This window comes from Chaetura pelagica, unplaced genomic scaffold (assembly GCF_000747805.2).
Source record: "Chaetura pelagica isolate M959 unplaced genomic scaffold, ChaPel_1.0 scaffold107, whole genome shotgun sequence".
Classification (NCBI taxonomy): Eukaryota; Metazoa; Chordata; class Aves; order Apodiformes; family Apodidae; genus Chaetura; species Chaetura pelagica.
The window spans coordinates 1139276-1148534 of NW_009953979.1; positions in this window are offsets into that span (position 1 = coordinate 1139276).

Consider the following 9259-nt stretch of genomic DNA (forward strand, 5'->3'; position numbering starts at 1 on the left):
GGGACAGAACTTCCCAACCTGGCCACAGACATGAGCTCCAGGCAGAGTGCAGGCATCATTTATATTATATATTTTATACTTCATATTTTATACATTTTTTTTACATTTTATTTTATATTTTTTATTTTATTTATCCGAGGGCTTCCTCTTTGCTTTCACAAGGTGACACTGGCCCAGGCTGCCCAGAGATGTCTCTTCCCTGGAAGTGTTCAAGGCCATGCTGGATGGAGTTTGGAGCAACCTGATGTAGTGGCAAGTGTCCCTGTCCATGGGAGTTGGGACTGGATGATCTTTAAGGTCCCTTCCAACCCAAACCAGTCTGGGATTTGATGATTCTATTGTTATTTTATACCTAATAATTGATTATTTATGTTAGTGTTGGGAGCTAATTCAGATCACTGCAAACCTAAGACATTGGGGTAGGTAGAGTTGAGCTAGTTTGTCCTTTCCTTCAGGAGATCAAGGCAGGGGCAGAGATGGATAGTTAACCTGGAAGTCCCTTCACTCCACTGGGCAGGAACAAGAAATCTAAAAGTACTGGATTTTTTTACATTTCTCCCTCAAAGAGAGACCACACCAGAACTGGTAGGTTGTCTGCACACTGAGGGTGTGTGAACAGTTGAGGGCTGGCCACAGGCTTCTGGAGTAGAAGAGAGGCTGCAGCACCTGGCCATTGGTGGTGAGGACCTTATCTCAATGGGGAGCTGATGGAGTGTGATTTGGGATGGAGTGGAAGAGCAGGAGTTGCGTCCCCGTGGAAATGTGTATTCCTGCATTTGAATCATCAAATCATAGAATGGCTTGGGTGAGAAGGAGCCTTTCAAGGCCACCTAGTCCAACCCCCTGCAGTGAGTGAGCAGTCACACCTTCAACTAGATCAGGTTGCTCAGAGCCCCTTCCAACCTGACCTGGAATCTTTCCAGGGATGGGGCATCTCCCATCTCTCTGGGCAACCTGGGCCAGTGTCTCACCACCCTCAGCATAAACAAAAAATTACTTATCTCCTAAAATTATCTCCTAAATCTCCCCTCTTTTATTTTCAAACCATCACCCTTTGTTCTATCATTTGGGAGGAAGCAGAAAACAATGTGTCTGTGGCAAGAGAGGGTGGTGGTGGCACAAGCTTCATGGTGCACACTGGGGAGATGGATGTTCAAAAGCAGCTGCTCCCAGCAAGGTGGTGTAATCTGCACCTCTGCCTTTGGAAAGAGTTGTCCAAGGGTTACCTGCAGCTCAGTGTTGGCTTCAATTAATCCCAGACCACTGCAGGGGTTGGAGCTGATGTTCCCCCAGGAAGGACACTAAAGATGGGCAGACCAAACACGGAGCACTCAACCTTGAGTCTTTCAGAACTGTTATCTCTATTAGCATCACCCAGGCTCTCTAATTGAATCCTCCCCCCTTCCCCTCTCCCCTCCTCACTAAATGCTCCCCGAACAACTCAGACATCAATGGGAGGCAGAAGAAGTGGCCACCCTTTGTCTCCCTGAAGAGGCAGCTTTGCATCCAGCCCCTCTGGGGCAGCTGGTGGGGAGCTGCTGGAGGAGGCCATTGTCACATCTGCCTTTGTTGAAGGATCAGCCTTGAGCTCAAAGGCCACTCGAGGGGTGGTTGAACAATATGTACTTTTGCCTTGCCCATGTGGTGCTCAGCGCTCTGCCTCTGACGCGAATGATCCGGGTGAGGGTTGTTGGTTTGGGTGTCCTTTGTTGTTTGTTGTTTGTTTTGTTTTTTCCTCCAAGAATAATGGGTAGAAGGGAATGAAAGGGAAAGGGGCTGGAGGCGGGGAGGCCAGATCCATTTAGGAGCCCAAACATTCAGAAGCAGAGTGCCTCCTGAGTGGTTGCACAAATGGCCTGGCTGTACCTGGCTCCAGCCCTCCTCTCCCCTGTCAGCTCCAGCCATGAAAAGGAGGAACCAGAACTGTAGAGCCTCAGTGAAAGGTGGGGATAATGGATTTCATTATAGACAGGCAAGTTAAATGTCTCTCCACTCGTGTGCAATAAAGAAAAGATGGTCTTTATCTAATTGCCCTGGAGGAGCTCTTGGCTGGGATTCAAGAGCGAGATGTTCCCTTTGGTCCCCTGCCCCTATCTCTTCCCAGTACCACCCCATAAAGAGCCAGTTCTGGGGTGCAATTCATCTTATAGCCATGCTGGTGTCTACCACCACATCCTTTTTTATTCCACTGCCCATGGGGTGGCTCAGAACAAGTCTGGAGAGTAAATGTCTCCATCCGACCCGAGGAACAACTCCTTGCGTGGTGGTGTTCACTGGGATCCAGCACTGGGATCCAGATGAAAGAGAAGTGTCAGCACCAAAAGGTCTTCATGCCAACCATATCCAAATGGACCACCTCCATTCCCTACAAGGACCTTTTTCTGGCTCCCCTTGCCCCCGCCACATTTTGCCATCCTCTGCCCATGGTGTCCCTTCACATGGCACTTCTCTTGTTGCCCCTCACGGCAGAGTTTTGTAGGCTGATCTCAGGGTCGTTCTCCCCAGGCTGGCTGCCTGCCTGGCTGGCACAGCTCCAGGGGGGAGGCTTCAGCCTCTTTTTTTCTCTTCCAGAAGTGGCTGTGGAAGCAAAGCAGGGCCACACTTGAAAAAGAGGCAAGAGTGGCTTGGCTGGAGGCAACACACACCTAAAATGTTGATTTTTGGAGCAATCCAGACCCCTGTTCCAGCAAGATGAGGTGTCCTCAGGACGTCCTCCTGGCTGAGAGGAGTTGGGATGATCTGCTTCATGCCTGGGTTGGTTGCTCTCCATTCATCAGTGTGTGTGAGTTTGGGGCAAGCTCTGCTCACATGGGCAGCTTGAGCAAGTCAAGGGTGGGCTAGTGAGACAACTGGGCTTTCAGTCATTCTGCCTAATCCCACAGCTAAACCCAGATGTCATCCTTCCCAGGGGAAGAGAGACTGAATCTGCTGGGCTGGATCCAGTCATGAAGAAGTCAGGGCACAGCATGGCCCAACCAGGGCAGGTAGACTTGGAAAGTTTGGGTGCTATGCAAGCTGTGTCCTCCCTTTATCCCATGCAGAACCACAGTGGGGGCCACTGGTGGTGCAGGACAGCCCTGTCCCTGGAGGTCACAGGTCCTGCAAAGGACACTCACCTGGCAATATGGGAAACATCCTGGAAGACTGGTGAGGTTCAGTGTGTCTCCAAACCACCCAAGCAAATGTTTGCTGAAGGAACTCCCCTTCTCAAGGCAGTTCCTCTGTTTTTGGAGGCCATCTGAATATCTGCTTTGTGGGAATCAGTCTGGAAACATCATCTGGAAACTATTTATGTTAAGAGAAGAAAGGCCAACAGCCAACAGTTTTGTGCAATAAGGAAATCTCAGGTTTCAGCTCTCATTCCACTAGCCCAGGGCCTCCTCCTTGGTTTTGCAAGGTGAGGTGCTGGCCCAAGTTGCCCAGAGAATCTTTGGTTGCTCCATCCCTGAAGTGTTGAAGGCCAGGTTGGATGGGGCTTGGAGCAACCTCGTCTGGTGGGAGGTGTCCCTGCCCATGGCAGGTGGGTTGGAACTAGATGATCTTTGAGGTCCCTTCCAGCCCAAATCAGGCTGGGATTCTGTGATTCTGTGAAGCTGAAGAAAGGAGGAGCATGAGACATGGCTGAATGTCACCAGGGATGGAGAAGGCTTTGGGTGCAGTGCTCCTCCCACAGGACCCCAAAATGAAGCTGGAGCTTTGGATGGCAGGAATCGAGTCCCTGCTGGGCTCCTAAACCCTCTCCAAAGCTGCTCTCCCCCTAAGACGTTTTAATCCCTCTTAGGGGCACGGGCAATAATCAGGGATTTGTCTCTGGGTGTGCAATTGCTCGTGTGTGTGTGTGTGGGTACATAACTGGGTCAAAAAGAAGAGAAAGGCAGCGTGAATGAGGAAAGAAATTGTTAAGTTGGACAATTTTAGGCTCCTGAACAAACCTCTCCTGTTGTCCCAAGGATGGTGAGGCCCAGACATTGAATCCTGGGGTCGGTTTTGGGCCCCTCATGACAAAAAGGACATTGAGGGGCTGGAGCATGTCCAGAGAAGGGCAGTGGAGCTGGGGAAGGGTCTGGAGCACAAGTGTGATGAGGAGCAGCTGAGGGAACTGGGGGTGTTCAGCCTGGAGAAATGGAGGCTGAGGGGAGACCTTCTTGCTCGCTGCAACTGCCTGAAAGGAGGTTGGAGCCAGGGGGAAGTTAGTCTCTTCTCCTAAGGAAAAAGCCATAGGAGAAGAGGAAGAGTCCTCAAGTTGTGCCAGGGGAGGTTTAGATTGGATATTGGGAACAATTTCTTCCTGGCAAGGGTTGTCAGGCCCTGGCCCAGGCTGCCCAGGGCAGGGGTGGAGTCCCCATCCCTGGAGGGGTTTCAAAGCCATGTGGATGTAGTGCTGAGGGACATGGTTTAGTGGTGGCCTAAGGTTTGTCTGCCTGGCAGGGTGACACTTGGCTGCTGCCAGGTGGCCACGTGAGGGGTAAGCTCTGGTGCAAGCAGATGCCACCACCGTGTAGATCTGATTCTAAAGGACATGATTTAGTGGTGGTCTTGGCAGTGCTGGGGTGATGGTTGGACCTGATTATCCTAAAGGTCTCTCCAATCCAAATGATTCTGTCATTCTGTGGCTCTGCTCTTGGCTGTCCCCCAGGGCCAGTGCTTGCTTGTGTTGGGTGGAAGGGGAGGATCCAGCCCTGGAGGGAGGGCAGAATTAAACCCTGGTACATCTAGTGAGATCCAAGTCAGGCATCTCCTCCCAATACACAGTCTGGGCTGGTTCTGTTCCCATCGGAGGAGTCACATCCCAGGGGGACATCTACATCCTCAGATGGGTGGCAGGGACTGATGGAGCTCCTGCAGGCAGGAGGGGACAGGGCACTCCCTTGAGTCATGGCTGTGCCCTTAATCCAGCCAGGGATTCATTAGCCCCATTCCTCCAGCCCAGAAAACAGAACGATGACCAAATCCAGGAGACAAAATCAGAGTATGGTTTGGGTTGGAAGGGATCTTAATGATCATCTAGTTCCAGCTACCCCTAAGAAAAAGGCATCAGTGAGCTCTGGCAGAGCAGCAGTGAGTTCCACCAGTTCACATCCACGTAGCCATTTCTTTCTTCATTGTTGATCTGAGCTTGATTTTATTAAAGTCAGAGGGAAAATCGGTTGACCCCGGAGGGAAAGACTCTGTGATAAAGGTCACATGTGCCACATCCCAGTCAGAAAAAGTTTTTTTTTTCTCCTGGAGGCTGCCCTTGCTGTAGATCTCAGCACCTTCACATTAACTTAAACCTGGTACCAGGTGCCTGCTGGGCCAAGGAATTGGTGGTGGGATTCCCAGTCCTGAACTTCAGAGCTGCTCTTTCTCCTCTAGCCAAGCTCCAACAGTGATTTCCTCCAAGAGCAGGCTGTGTGGCTTGTGTTTCACTGCCTGCCATGGAAGGGACTCCTTGACCAAACACAGCTGGAAAACACAGCTCTGGGTGTGCACAGATATGATCACCTCCATTTATGGAGGCAAAAAGGCCCCAGTGCTGTTGGTCATGTTCCATTTGCTAGCTCCAAGGCTCAGATTTACCACAAATATGTGTCTTCTGGGCTTAAAATCTTCAGGTGATGGAGATAGGTAGCTTTATAGTAGTGATCCAACAACCTGCTCATCTGGATGTCCCCTGGGTCCCTGTTCATATCCTGCCCAGGGGATCCATCCTCATCCCATTTCACCAAACATGAGATGAAGGTGGTCGGGATGAAGCCAGGTCCTCAGCACAGCTCCCCACCCCACCAGCTGAACCTGGGCAGGAGCAGAGGTGGGTGGTGAGCCCAGGAGACCCAGGAGACCTGCTCAAACAGAGGACAGGTCAACAGTCTGTGAAGCAATGCAGGAAATCTGTCCTGAGAGAACAGGGACTGCTGCAGCACCCAAAGGCACACAGCTGTGCTGGAGGGATGTGCAGGTCCCAGGACAGACCTACAGAGGCCTCAGATGGTCTTTGCAAGCCCCAGAACACCTCTCACCCCTGTGACACTGATGTCTACAGCCTGGTGGGATGTCTGCCCACATCCCACAGGATTTGAGCACAGCCGCGACATTCGCACCTGGCCCTGGAACTCATTCACACCCAGGTGTGACCTGTTCTCCAGATTAAAATGGAAAGGCCAGGAATCACGCAGATAATGAGCCCATTCACCCATGGACATCTCACCCCAACACCCAGCCCTGCTGGGAAAGAGCTGCACTTCCTGAGCGTGTGGCTCTGCTGGGGATAAGGTCAGGAGAGGGGTGAGCAGGAACAGTTTGAAGCTGCAAGAGGGGAAATGGAGATGAGATCTGAGGAAGAAATTCTTTGCTGTGAGGGTGGTGAGACCCTGGCCCAGGTTGCCCAGAGCAGCTGTGGCTGCCCCATCCCTGGCAGTGTTGAAGGGCAGGTTGGATGGGGCTTGGAGCAACCTGGTCTAGTGGGAGGTGTCCCTGCCCATGGCAGGGGGTTGGGACTAGATGATCTTTCAGGTCCCTTCCAACCCAAACCAGTCTGGGATTCCATCATAGAATCACAGTCACTTAGGTTGGAAAAGACCTTTAAGATCATCAAGTCCAGCCATTAACCCAACTCTACCCAGTCCAGCACTAAGCCATATTCCCAAGCACCACATCTAGATGACTTTAAAACACATCCAGGGATAGTGACTCAGCCTCCTCTCTGGGCAGCATGATTCTATCAAGCCACCAGATCTCATTCAAAGCATCCCTGAAGTGAGGTCTCCAGAGCTGAGCAGTTTGCTGGAGCAGTGCTCTGGGGTCATGACTTTCTGTTGACCATGCTCAGAGCAGGGGCTAATGGATTTTAAACTAAAAGTGCAGAGATTCAAACTAGAGAGAAAGAAGAAATTGTTTACACCGAGGGTGGTGAGACATTGGACCAGGTTGTTCAGAGAAGTGGGAGATGCCTCATCCCTGGAAACATTCTAAGTCAGGTTGGATGGGACTCTGAGCAACTTGATCTCATTGAAGAAATCCCTGGTCACTGCAGGGGGTTGGATTAGAAGGCCTTTAAAGGTCCTTTCCCACCCAAAACATCTGGTGGTCCTATGCTGGTCTTCCACTTTAATTACATAGTCCTGGATTATCTTCAGCTCTCTTCTGCTAGGAGAGAAGAAAGAAGTTCTTTCTAATGGTATTTTCTCCCTGATGGAAGGTCCTTTACTTGTTGTCTTGGCTCCTCACCACTTCTGTTCATCTGCCTGGGAGCTGCTGAATCCACCAATCATTTTAAAACTGGACTCTGCTTGGAGTAAGTTCTGTCATAAAATATAATAACTGTCCTGCTGTTACACCAGGAGCAGTCCTGTACTGGGAGGGGGAACTGGGAACTACAGCACCCCAGTTTCAGGGATGGCACTTCTGCACACTCTTGAGAAGCTGGAGCACCAGTGCCTTTGGGAGATGCCGTGTTCCCCAGCACTGGGAGGTGGATGACGAGCTATGGCTGTGGTTGTCTCCAGAAGAGAGGCTAGAAAGCACCAGCTGTGAGACTGGAGAGTGTGGAGGCATCGGGCATGGCCTTCAGAGGATGCTTCATCTCAGGAACTCAATGAGGTTTTCTAAATAGATTTCCCATCTTATGAACATAAACAGCTCAGAGCCGCCTAATGAAGACAAAACACCCTTTAAAGTGGGAATCATGGCTCCGGTTTGGGCCATAAAGTCTCTCAGAATAGCTCTCTGTCATGGAAAAATATTGCGGGTTGGAGGAATCTGTCAGGGAGGATGGAGGCAGCTGACGCAGTTCGTAGAGTCACAGAATCATAGAATGATTTGTGTTGGAAGGGACCTTAAAGATCATCTAGTCCCAACCCCCTGCCATGGGTAGGACCACCTCCCACCAGACCAGGTTGCTCCAAGCCCCATCCAACCTGCCCTTCAACACTGCCAGGGATGGGGCAGCCACAGCTGCTCTGGGCAACCTGGGCCAGTGTCTCACCACCCTCACAGCAAAGAATTTCTTCCTAAGCTCTTATCTCAATCTCTCTTTTTTCAGCTTGAAACTGTTTCCCCTCATCCCATCACTCCCTGTCCTTGTGAAAAGTCCCTCCCCAGCTTTCCTGTAGCCCCTTCAGGTACTGGAAGGTGCTCTGAGGTCTCCCTGGAGCCTTCTCTTCTGCAGGCTGAACAATACCAACTTTTTCAGCCTGTCTCCAGAGCAGAGCTGCTCCAGCCCTTGCATCATCTCCATGGCTTCCTCTGGACTCACTCCAACAGTTTCATGTCCCCCTTATGTTGGGGACTCCAACTGTTTTCCATATAGGCCATGGGAGGGATGCTAACAGACCAGGTCCAGCTCTTCCTTGAGCCTGGACATCACTGTTCGGTGCTCAGGTGGGATGATCCAGCCTTCAAGGTCCACCTTGGCATTCCATCCTGGGGATGCTATGAGGATGCTATGAAACCTCCTTGGCTCTCCTGTCACACCTAGCTCCCTTCCAAGGTGCCACCTGTTTTGCAGAGGACAGAACATTCCTCTTCCTTGCCCGTGCAAGGAAGTCCACAGTGAGTGAAGGAACCTCCTGGAAGCCATTGAAGCCCTTACATATATTGTAGCCAAGGCCAACCCTATAGAAAACACAAGTCTTGATGGGCTTCAGGCCACTGGACAATGGAGAAAACAGCTCAAAGCTGGTCCAGGTCAAGTGGAGATGGGGTTGATGGGCACATAAAAGGAGTGGTGAGCCTGCTTGAGCCACATAAACCCCTCCAAGATCTGGAACAGCCACCCCCAGGCTGGAAAACCTTCTCCCACTGCTTTTGCACCCAAAACTGGTAGCTGCAGGACATAGAGATGCCCACTGCCTGGACAGACAAGCCACTGCTGTGCCAAGAAGTGGGTTTTTTAAAACCAAATCCCCTTTTATCCCACAGAAAGACAACCCCAAATCCTCAGCACCCCCTGGAGCACGAAGCCCTCCCAAGCCTGAGCCTGGGAAGTGACAGGTCCCATAAAAATCAACCCCTTGCCGAGCCCACTAAACCCACCAAACCACCGCTGCTGGCTGGTACCCGGGTGAAGGACTTTCCACCCCACCCCTCCCCCTTCCCCTTTCCCAGCTCCAAAGTTACAAACGCAATTAGCAGCGGGGCCCGGGAAACTTTTTTTCCCGGCTGCGGTTCGCCAAGGAGATGCTAATCCCTCCATCCGCCCCGCAGCGATGCCCATCGCTTGCTCATCTTTTGTTTGCTACCTGGAACGGTCCTTGTCCCCCTCCTCCCAACCCTCCCCCCC